Source organism: Ovis canadensis, chromosome 5, assembly GCF_042477335.2.
Source record: "Ovis canadensis isolate MfBH-ARS-UI-01 breed Bighorn chromosome 5, ARS-UI_OviCan_v2, whole genome shotgun sequence".
In the NCBI taxonomy this organism is placed as follows: Eukaryota; Metazoa; Chordata; class Mammalia; order Artiodactyla; family Bovidae; genus Ovis; species Ovis canadensis.
In genome coordinates this window covers 35,929,195-35,940,904 of record NC_091249.1, presented here as the reverse complement: position 1 = coordinate 35,940,904, position 11,710 = coordinate 35,929,195, and the positions used below count along the sequence as shown (strand labels likewise).

The 11,710-nt window shown below is 42.1% G+C and overlaps 1 protein-coding gene across 16 annotated transcripts in view; it reads left to right on the top strand.

Annotated features, from left to right (window-relative positions):
- The first annotated feature begins 348 nt into the window (after positions 1-348).
- CDC42SE2 (CDC42 small effector 2) overlaps positions 349-11,710 on the top strand; it is a 142,341-nt gene continuing 130,979 nt past the window's right edge. For 5 of the 16 annotated variants that reach the window (XM_069591611.1, XM_069591615.1, XM_069591618.1 and 2 more), the window contains exons 1-2: positions 364-586; positions 756-856. The gene's annotated coding sequence lies outside the window, so the exon portion shown is untranslated. Of the gene's footprint in view, positions 587-755; positions 857-11,710 lie in introns of those variants that run through there. The other 11 variants (XM_069591621.1, XM_069591613.1, XM_069591616.1 and 8 more) reach the window with 7 other exon arrangements.

The following is an 11,710-nucleotide window of genomic DNA, read 5'->3' as shown; positions in this document are numbered from 1 at the left end:
CGTGGTTTAGTGATTTCAGGGCATGTACCTCTCAACTGCTACTGAGAGGCAGACAGCTCAGCGCCGACCCTCGCCCGCCTGGGAACGTCTGCACTACGAGTGCAGGCGCCGCCTCTCCGCGCTGTCTGGGGAAGGGGCGCGAGCCGCCGCTGCGGGCCGCCGGCCTGAGCGTGGGGAGGGGCTCCCGAACGTTCCCACCCAGCCCCAGTCGCCATCTTCCGGCGCGTTCTTTCCCGCGCGGGCTCCAGCCCGGACTCTGCCCTCTGCTTGTCCAGGAAAGGGCTTCTAGCCCGCGGAGGTCGCGGGCGGGGCGCGTCGCGGAGGTGCGGGCCAGAGCCCATCCCCGCAGGCGGGGCAGGGGGCGGGGCCAGCCGGCGGCAGCTGCGCGGCGGCGCGGCCCTCCCGCGGCTCCCGGAGCGCGCGCCGCCTCTCGCCCCGCCTGCGCGCGAGCCTGGGCGTGGAGGGAGGGGCCAGGAAGCGGCGAGCGCGCCGGGGAGCGCAGCTGCGGGCGTGGGGGGACAGCAGCCGCGGAGCCGGCGCCGAGAGCGGCTGCTGCCGGAGCGAGCGGCGGAGACAAAAGGCTACGGTGAGTGCATCTCCGGCCCGGGGCGCGCCCCGGGCCTCCCACCTCGCCCTCGCGGCCCCTGGGGCGGAGGCCCGACGCCCCGAACCCCTACTGCCTAGGGCTCCGGGGCGAGTGCGGCCCGGCCCTGCCCGCCGTGCGCTGCGGGCTGAGCCTGCGGCTCCATTTTCAGGTTTGGGCGACGTCCTCCTGCGGACCCTGGCTTTGGTTTTTCTTCCATTCCTTCTGGGAGAGGGTTCCAGACTCTGTTCCGGATTCAAGGCTGGCGGACGGGTGAGAGCCCACTGCCCCCCTGTTGTGAAATGGAAATGAAGGCTCCCCCTCCCCCAAACTTTGCCGGTCTGGAAGTCGGGAGGGTGGTGCAGGGGGCGGGTGGAGAGGGCCCGGGTCCTCCAGGTGAGCGTTTCGGCGGGGCGGGGCCCGCGGCTCGGAGTCGGACTCTGGCCAGGGGCGTCCGGCGCGAGCCGCCCGCGGGTCTCGCCGCGGTTCGCTTTGGGCAGCGGAGAAAAAGCCCTGACCACCTCCGAAGAGGAGCTCGTCCTACTCTTACAGGTTGTTTTACCCAGCGCTTGCCGCTTTGCTAGTGATTTTTTGGTAGCGGGTGTGGTAGTTAGCGGCTCGCTGATGCCGCATGAATAGTGAAAAGAGCCTCGATACGTTGACTTAAGGTGTACCGGAAACATTGGGAGTCCTCTTTAGCTGCTGCTCTTATTTTAAGTGACACATTTTTGAAGGGGACTTTGGTGCTAATGTTCAGTTTACAAAATTAACATTTTGTTAAAGGGCCTGGCGTATAGTAGATATTCAATAAAACGCATGAAAGTGAATTTTGAAATGTCAGACAAAGCTGATCTCATAGCTAGTAAAAATTTAGGCACAGAACCTCTAGCTTCAGATGAAGGAAAAAATTGGCAAACACGTTATTTTGGTTTATAAGCTTGTTTTTTTATTTCATCCAAGATAGTGTTGAAAAATCAGTTATTTCCAATATTAGGAGCATAGAGAATACGTTTGAAATGTGAATTTTTTTTTAATTTTGAGGAAAGTTGGTAGACATTTTGATATTTCTTAAAAATCAACATTATTGATCTAATTTTGTTTTGAAAGAATAGAGAAGGTGAAGAGGAGTGGCTTGTTTTCTGTTGATATTTGATTCTTTTGAGACCCAGCTTTATATCTCATTATGAATAGAGAAGTTTATGTGCTTTTGAGGGAATCTGGCATGGTTTTGAGTTGCTTTTTTGAGGAAGGGAGAACTCTAAAGGGAAGAGAGCTAATGTTGCTGTAATATAATTAAACCTCACCACTTACTCTACAGATATTCATTAAGCACCTATTTTATGCTGGCACCTGTGTTGGGTGCTGAGTCTTCGGAGCAGACAAAACCCACAATTATCTTTTTCTTAAGCTTAAGCTGAGTGTGTTCTTTCCTCATTATTGATGTTGCAAGGACTGTCTGTCTTACACCCTTAGTGCCTATTTAAAATTGGAAAAGATGGCAGGTGAACAGGAGGAAGTGTAGATTCATAGCAGTCTATTTAAAGGTTAATAAGTAACTTTATAGGGCTAAGATTATTACTGGGTTACATTTTCCTATTGTCAGTTTAATAAAATCCATGTTTTTTTAATGAAGGGAAGAAGACTTTTAACAAACTAGTATTTCTATTCTCTATCCCATATTAGATGTTTTTGATACAGTGTATTTACTGAATAGTAATATATTTCTGGTTCTGTTTTATGTAAATAATCTTTGCAGTACAACATGTTCTGCTTTTAAAAATTTCCCAGGGGCACTAGTGGATTCCTTTTCTATAAGAAGTATTTTTAAATAAAGCACTTTTTCAAAAGTTTTATTTTGACGTTTTGGTCACTGTTTGCAAATAAATGTAGTATTGCATTGATAGTAGTGACAAGTGAAGGACTCTGAGTAATGATTTGTGGTTCCACATTTGAACTTTCCATCTAGTATTAAAACTGGTAAAACGTGCTAAAAAGAGAATGATTGGTAGTACTGCATTTATTCTTAACATAAAGGTTGTGTTGTCTGCTTTTTTCTTATTTACATATAATAAGAAGGTACTTATTTTTATTTGGATTCTTCAGAAGTCCAAATTAATGTGGTGCAGAGTCAACCTTGATAATTACAGTATAAAGAATATTAATTTTTTTACAGATAACTTTTGAATTTAGGTGGACATTTTTGATGTGTTAACACCTTATTTGTTGAAGATTTTGTGTGCATTTAAATAGAATTTTCAGATTTTTAGACTTTACTGATAGTTTTGTATGGTTCCTACAAATAATAGGGAGAGTAATCTCTTAAACTTTACTGTTAGAGTGGTGTATTAGTTTTTCTTTAAATATGTAGTTCTTACAGAAAGAATGAGTTGGTAATGCACATGTGTACTCCTTGTAGTCTGTTGAGAAACCTAGTGACAAATGATAATAGTGACGGTAGGAATAATGTAAGCATTATATGTTGAGCAAAAAGTGCTTACTCTATTTTATTTGGGGTAAGAATTTTATCAGGGTTCTTGACAGTCAGCAGCATTGAGACATGTTAAAATAATTTTACCAGTAAATTATAGCTCATAATGACTGGGTTTTTTATTGTTGTACCTTAAAAAAAATACTGTATTTTCAAGGCATTATTCCTACCTTGGAGTAATTTATAATGTTCTGAGGCTAAATAAATCTGAGGATCATTCCGCTTCATAATTGTTGGAACACTTGACCTGTGTTGATGCTTTTTTTGTCAAGATACGTTTGACTTGTAGGCAGTTGTCTTTGTTGTTGTTGTAATATCCTTTAGAATAGTTTAGAAGGTGTGTTCGTTATCAGATGTAGTTAGTAAAGTTATTAAGAAGCACACTGGTGAGACATCGCAACTGTGCCCATGTTGTCGGAATAGATTGTGAGAGACTATCAATTAACATTCGTAAAGTGCTTTAACCTGATGTCACGTTTATTCAGTAGGATCGGTTGTTAGTGTGTTTTTAGGTCCCAGTTGTCTCTGTTGTGAAAGAAGATAATCATGAAAGATAACGCGTTTAGATTTCTCATCTGCTTTAGGATGAGTCTCAAATACTTTGTTAAGGCTCCATAAGACTTTTGTCTCAGTTGCAATATTGCTTTTCATCTATTTCAGTGTTCTTAATCTCAGTTCTTATGAAAATAATATTTTAACATTTATTGAATGTTAATTGTTAGTAAAGTTTTACGTCTGTTTCAGAGGGGGACGTTATGGGTTCCGTGTGCATTCTTGAGAGGAACTGAGTGAAACATGGTGCTTATCTTCAATAGTTTGGTGAGAGCTTTTATTCTGATTTTTTTCGTACTACCTGGAAAAACTTGGAATTTAGCTTGTTAATTATTAACTTTATACATTCTGCTACCTCAGTTCAAAGCTTAAGTATAGTTGCACTTTCTATAATACTGACAAGTAATGAACAGGGCAAGATTTAGCTGAAACTGCTCTGGGACCTCATCCAAAAGGAGTTTTTGAACGGAAAGCCCCAAATTTGATGATGAGTTATCTTTATCATAACACCATTAAAATACCTGCAAATCTGTTTTAGTCAAAATGGATTGTAATAGAACAAACTCCCTCTTTTTCCTAGAAAGCGTTAGATAATGCTGTATTCAATTTAGGTGTATTTGAGGATGACTGAATTTTGAGCACTGTTTCCATTTGGAAGCTTACCCAGAAATTCATGCTAAGATTGCCTTTTTTTTTTTTGTCTATTATAATTTCTTGAATAAGTATTGATTATTTTATTTTTTAATGAGCATTTCTTTTTTTAAAGTTATTTCCTTATTTATGTGCATCAGGTCTTAGTTGTGGCATGCAGGATCTTTAGTTGCAGCATGTGGGATCTGGTTCCCTGACTAGGGATCAGATTCGGGCCCCCTGCATTGGGAGAGAGTGTCGTCTCAGCCACTGGATCACCAGAGAAGTCCCAACAAATAAGTATTGATTTTAAATGTGTTTAAATTAAGCTTGTAATTCACAAAGTTAGAAAAATAACAAAAGAGTTTCAAGAAAGGAGAAGACTAAGATTTTTTGTTAAATCTTTAGAATTGAATATATGTAAGCATCTTGTACTAAACCAAAATCGTTTTGTTTCATTTAATTTAGTCTGTGTTTACTTTTTGCTCAGTAAAGCAAAAATGAATTTTTTGGATATATTTAGTACCTAATAGTGGGAGCCCTTTGATATTTGTAGGGATGCAATGGATGGGACTTGATAAGAGTTTAAGCAGAAAACTACTTTCTCTCACTGTACCTTCAAGGCCTCCCTAGAGATTGTCTTTCCCTGAATTTCCAGCCCTTAGAAAAACCAGGTAGCTTGTCTAGTTCTAGGTGGTAAAAAGTCTGCTTATTTGTCAGTAATAGTCTTATTTTAGGGGCTTCCTTAGTGGCCCAGACAGTAAAAAAGCTGCCTGCAATGCAGGAGACATGGGTTTGATCCTCGGATCAGGAAGGCCCCCTGGAAAAGGGAATGTCTACTCACTCCAGTATTCTTGCCTGGAGAATTCCATGGACAGGGGAGTCTGATGGGGTCGCAAAAAGTCGGACATAACTGAGTGACGAACATGTACACAGTCTTATTTTTGTCATTAGAAGCCGTGTGTTAAGAATAACAATGTATTCAAACTCTTAACCATGCCATAGAACTTTTCTTCGTAGCTCCGAACTGCTTCAGAGCAAGAGGTCTACTTTGGAGGAAAAGTCCTGAGAATCAGCTTCTCTTTTTTACTTCGCCAGTTCCTCTTTAGTATGCTGTTGGAATCACCTGTCCAGGGTCCAGCTCAGTGGGGAAAGGGGCCTGGGGGGACAGGTGTGGTTTTCATGTGGCCGCTGTGCCTTCTGAGTTGGACAGTTTGTTAAAAACTGGCTCCAGAGGAGTGCTGGAAATGGTTTTCTTGGGGATTCCATGTGTGGGAACCTCCAGCTACGATTCCTGTGGTATTCTTCAGCTCCAGTCCCTTAGGCTTCTAGTTACCCTCATCTGCAGGCTCACTTTGCCTGGGGAGAGGTTTTGCTTTAGTCTTTAAAGTAGTTCTGTTACATTTTAACCAGACCCACCTGTACTTTATTATTTCACAGGACACACTTTCAAGCATTCTATCAGGGCTTCAGCCTGCTCTCTCTAGCTCCTTCTGTTGAGGACCCCCCAACTTGAACTGTGCTTCTGTGTCTGGGACCTACGATTCATTGCTGCTGCTCCCTTTTTAGGTGCCCTGAGCCCCCTTCTTCTACATGCTTACTTGATTATTTACCGTACTTTGAATCCATAGTCCACCGTTAAAATTTTTCGGTTTTGTATATCAGTTCTCTTTTGGACTTCCCAGGTGTCAAAGAATTCACCTGCCAATGCAGGAAATGCAAGAGGCGTGGGTTCAATCCCTGGGAAGATTCCCTGGAGGAGGGCTGGCAACCCACTCCAGAATTCTTGCCTGGAGATTCCCATGGACAAAGGAACCTGGTGGGCTACAGTTGATGAGGTTGCAGAGGGTCTGGCACGACTGAGCACGCAGATCCAGCTCTTATTTAGCGCCTCTCATTTCATGTGTACCTGGTAATCACCAACCTCCCTCCTCCCCCTTCCCCCCCCCCCCCATCCAGTTCTCCTTCCAGTCCAGCTGATACCTGGCAGCTGGGCTTGAATCAAGGAAGACATTCCTATGCTGACTTGTTGTCCATTTGTGTTGGCCAAGGAAGGTCCTTTGTGCTTAATCGTAGTATCAATGGATCCCTGGTGGAATTACTCCGCCAGCTGCCCAAATGACTATTTTGCACATCTCCACAAACCTTTGGTGCCTCTTTTCTCTTCATTTTCAGCTGATGACCTTGTTTCCTGTGTATTAAAAATGAAAGCAATCAGGCAAAAACTTTTCATGTCTCCTCGCATCGATACCCAGACTGTATGCGCTTCCTGTTTGCTGTGATCATCACCTCTCTTGCTCTTGGTTCTGTCCACTTCCTGTCAGGACCGTGGCACTGCCTCAGGATTCATCCCATTCTCCTGCCAGCCAGTGAGCTGTCTCATTAGTGTTTCCCATTTGTATTGCATTATTCCTGTCAGCATGTAGATATGCTAAAATATCTCCCATCTTTAAAAACAAACGTACTCCAATAGCACATTTTTCTTCAGCCGCTGTTCTTCAAAAGAGTTGTTATTTGTGGCTACCAGCACTCCCTCTCTGTCTTGGATGCAGCACAAAATTTCTTTCTTTTTTATTTTTATTTTTCCATCTTCCCTGCTACCTAAACAGTTCTTGTTGAGATGGCTTACTGGTGACCTCCTTGGTAACAAATTGCCTAGTCAGTTCTCAATCTTAATCTCACTGGATGTAGCAGCTAAAGCGTTCTTTGAAATCTTTCCTCCCTTTGTTTCTGGGGCACTACTGCTTATTTTCACTTTCTTTTACTGTTCCTTTTTGTTGCCCCAACTTCTGAAAAATAAGGCAGTGTCCTAGACCTCTATGTTTGGACCTCTTCTGTATTTATGCATAGTCTTCTGTGATTTCATCTCAGCCTCTAGCTGGAATTATCATGTATTTCAAGCTAAGAATGTTATCTCTCACCTGGATCTCCTTCCTAACCTTCCTAACCTGGCTAGTCAACATTTTCAGTTAGATATCCCAGATTTAACCTGTCAGAACTGAACTCCTCATTCTCCTTCTCCCTCTCCCACTCCAGTGATTGTTCCTATTCCAGTGTGCCTTATTTTATTAAATGTCAACTGAACCCAAGCCAGGCTTCAACAGTACATGAACCGGGAACTTCCAGATGTTCAAGCTGGATTTAGAAAAGGCAGAGGAATCAGAGATCAAATCGCCAGCATCCGATGGATCATCAAAAAAACAAGAGAGTTCCAGACAAACATCTACTTCTGCTTTGTTGACTATACCAAAGCCTTTGATTGTGTGGATCACAGCAAATTGTGGAAAACTCCTAAAGAGATGGGAATACCAGACCACCTGACCTGCCTCTTGAGAAATATGTATGCAGGTCAGGAAGCAACAGTTAGAACTGGACATGGAACAACAGACTGGTTCCCAGTTGGGAAAGGAGTATGTCAAGGCTGTATATTGTCACCCTGGTTATTTAACTTATATGCAGAGAACATCATGAGAAATGCTGGGGTGGATGAAGCACAAGCTGGAATCAAGATTTCCAAGAGAAATATCAATAACTTCAGATATGCAGATGACACCACCCTTATGGTAGAAAATAAAGGAGAACTAAAGAGCCTCTTGATGAAAGTGAAAGAGGAGAGTGAAAAAGATGGCTTAAAATTCAACATTTAGAAAACTTAAGATCATGGCATGTAGTCCCATCACTTCCTGGCAAATAGGTGGGGAAACAGTGGCAGACTTTATATTTTTGGGGGCTCCAAAATCACTGCAGATGGTGACTTCAGCCATGAAATTAAAAGACACTTCTTCCTTGGGGAAAAAGTTATGACCAACCTAGACAGCATATCAAAAAGCAGAGACAGACATTACTTTGCCAGCAAAGGTCTATCTGGTCAAAGCAATGGTTTTTTTCAGTAGTCATGTATGGATGTGAGAGTTGGACTATAAAAAAGCTGAGTGCCTAAGAATTGATGCTTGTGAACTATGGTGTTGGAGAAGACTCTTGAGAGTCTGTTGGACTGTAAGGAGATCCAACCAGTCCATCCTAAAGGAAATCAGTCCTGAATATTCACTGGAAGGACTGATGTTGAAGCTGAAACTCCAGTGCTTTGGCCACCTGATGGGAAGAGTTGACTCATTCGAAAAGACCCTGATGCTGGGAAAGATTGAGGGCAGGAGAAGAAGGGAATGACAGAGGATGAGATGGTTGGATGGCATCCCCGGCTCAATGGACATGAGTTTGAGTAAGCTCCAGGAGTTGGTGTTGGACAGGGAGGCCTGGCATGTCGCAGTCCCATGAGGTCACAGAGAGTCTGACACAACTGACTGAAGTGAACTGAATCTCTTGTTTCTCTGTAACCTTGTAGACATTCTTGATTCCTCTTTCTTACACATTCACGCTAATTCAAAATAGTGTAGCACGAGAATGTGTCCTTTATTTACCTTAAAATCTACCATAAGAATAAATATGGGAACTTCCTGGTGATCCAGTGGTTAAGAATCCTTCCAATGCAGGGGATGTGGGTTTGATTCCTGCCCCGGGGGAGTAAGATTCCATATGCCATGGGGCCCATGTGCCACAATGAAATTTTGTGTGTTTTGCCAGTACAGCAAAAATACAAAAAAACTTTTTAAAAATTAAAGAATAAACATGACCACAGCTTTCTGTCTTCATCTGCGCCCTCCCCCCCCATCCCCACCCCCGCCCCGAACCCCACGGAGCCATCATCTCTCACTGTGTTATTAGTCATCTCCTGTCTGGTCTCCCTGCTGCTTTTGCTCTTCTCTTTTCTCATGAACATAGCAACCTGGGCAGTCCATTTGAAATGAAAGTCTAATTATTTTGCTCCTGTATTCAAAAACACTTTGGTGATTTTCCCATATCATTTAGAGTAAATGCCAGAATACAACAGTGCCTACCAGGTCTTCCATCACCTGTGTGGCTGACCTCTCTGATGACGTGTCCTACTAGTTTCTCCTTGGCTTGTCCCACACAAGAAACGTAGGTTTCCCGGTACCTGCCAAGCACAATCCTGTACCTGATGGGCAGTCACATTTGCTAAGTGAATGACTGCCTATTACTCATGGCTTTGATAACAGTTTATATGTATGTTTCTCTTAAGTAAAAGTATTTCACCTAAAACCATATAGTCCCATCAGAATTAAGTAAACACAAATTTAGATACAAGAGAAAATGGTAAGTTTGACATGGATTTTTATGTGTAGAAGGTGAGAATACCCAGGAAAATGGTAAACCACAGAGGCGATGAGAAAGGAATGGAAAGAGAATAAGGTAAATGGAATAAAGAAAAGGAAAGCCAGATTTCAAAGTAGGGACCCACTTTAAAAAGAAAACTATTGTTTATTGTTGGCTTGCCGCATATTTCTTTTGGGCTTCCCTGGTGGCCTGCGGTGCAGGAGACACAGTGCAGCGTCCTGCAGTTAGAAGACACAGGTTCGATCCCTGGGTCGGGAAGATCCCCTGGAGGAGGAAATGGCAACCCACTCCAGTATTCTTGCCAGGAAAGTCCCATGGACAGAGGAGCCTGGTGGCGTGCAGTCCATGGGGTCGAAGAGAGTTGGATGCGACTGAGCACGTATTTCTTTAGGCTTTGTTTCTTGAATTCTGAGTCTTGTTGGTTTACGTAGATGTAGACACTGGGACTGCACTTACCTTTGTTTTATCAGGAATATGGGCTCAAATGAGACTTGAAACCAAAACTAATTGTTTTTTTGTTGCCAAACTCCTTTTATTAAAGGAAGGCAGTTGCCATTACCAAAAGAGTAGTTTTCCTGACAATATTCTTAGCTTTTTTTTTTTTTCCTTCTGTAGACCGCTCAAGCAGAAATCTCAAGATTTGCAGGAGGGATGTTTAGGGTTCAAAAATTTGCTACTGGGCCTTCTCCTTTCGGTACTGCGCTGCCTGTTTACTCACCCTCAAAGGCGAGGGGGAATCTCTCAGCACCGTTAACTGTATTCAGTGGTGAAGCAGCAGCTAGGTATGTTAGTGTACATGCCTGTTGAGTCATACTATATGTATATTTGTGTTCTTAATGAAAGATACTGAATATATTTAAACTTCAGCTTACCTGCTGTTTAGGTAGGAAATGAGAGTTCAAGAGTATATGCAAACTATTTCATTCTGATGAGACAAGATTTAAAAAGAATTTTTTTTCTGAGTTACAGGTCTCATTTCCTATTGATTTAAAAAAATCTTCTAAAATAAATTATTGAGATAGGTGGCTTAGGTGCTCCTGAATGAGTAATTTTTTATGTGCAAGCATATATTCCCTATAGACCAGTCTTAATTTGTGTAATATGTAGTAATTTCTGTCTTGATTGTCTTGTCTGACAGATTGTTCTGTGGCCAATAATATGGAATTAATTTTCATGATCACAGAGGTGTAGACATGTATGTATCTTTACAGATTTTGTAGTATGCAAGTATAATTTAACTTGTTTATGCTTGTTACATACTTTAACTCCTAAACAATAATATCTATAAATCAGGCTTGGTATTTTGTTTTTCTTTCACATTAAATATGAAATTAAAATGTAATTTATATGAACACATATGACTATTATAATTTTTTAAAAACTTACCTACTGTGTAAAGTCATTTCAGATGACATGCTAGCAAATGTTTTCCTACAGTACTGAATTTGTCATTCCGTACTTTAAGCAGCTATCTGAATTCATATGTTAGTATTTCACATATGAAATAACCATCTTGGATTAATAAGATAATTATTTCTGAACTGATGGATAGTCTGTTTTGTTTTGTTTTGTTTTGAACTTGTTTCTGATGGATAGTCTTAACCACTATGTTTATTTCAGCTATATTCATAGGTTCATGCCCATCATACTTACACTGCTTTAACTTCATAGCGTTCTACATAGATTGTGAAGTAATCAGAATGATTATATTGAGAAGGGTAATAAGATTAATAGGCTTTGACCTAAGTCTCATAAGGGATTGTTAAAATGATTCACTGAAGTGTGCATTCATTCGTTCTTTTAACATTTATTGAACTACTGTGTGCAAGTGCCTCCAGTCTACTCAGTAGAGTACAAGCTATACTCATCCAGGAAAGAGAACCACGCTGTGTATACGCCGCAGCCCTGCCACCCTCTCAGGAGTATTTCATCTGTGCTCACTACGTGCTTGCCACGTTAACGCTTGTTTTCTTAAACATGTCCTGCTTGTTCTTTCCTTATTAAGGCTTTTACATGGGTTGTTTCCTCTGCCTGAAATAGTCTTCCCCCTACGGTTGGCCTCTTATCTTTAAGATCTCACTGAAATATCAACTCATTTCCTCACTGCTCAGTTTAAAATAGCCCCTGCCCCCTCATCACTGTTTTACTTTCTTCATAGCATAAGTGGGAAACTGGATAATTCAGGCAACAGATTGTTTTAGAGAAGGAGAAGATTTTAGGAGCCATGCTGATGATCCTTTGATCAGAGCATTCGGTGGAACCAG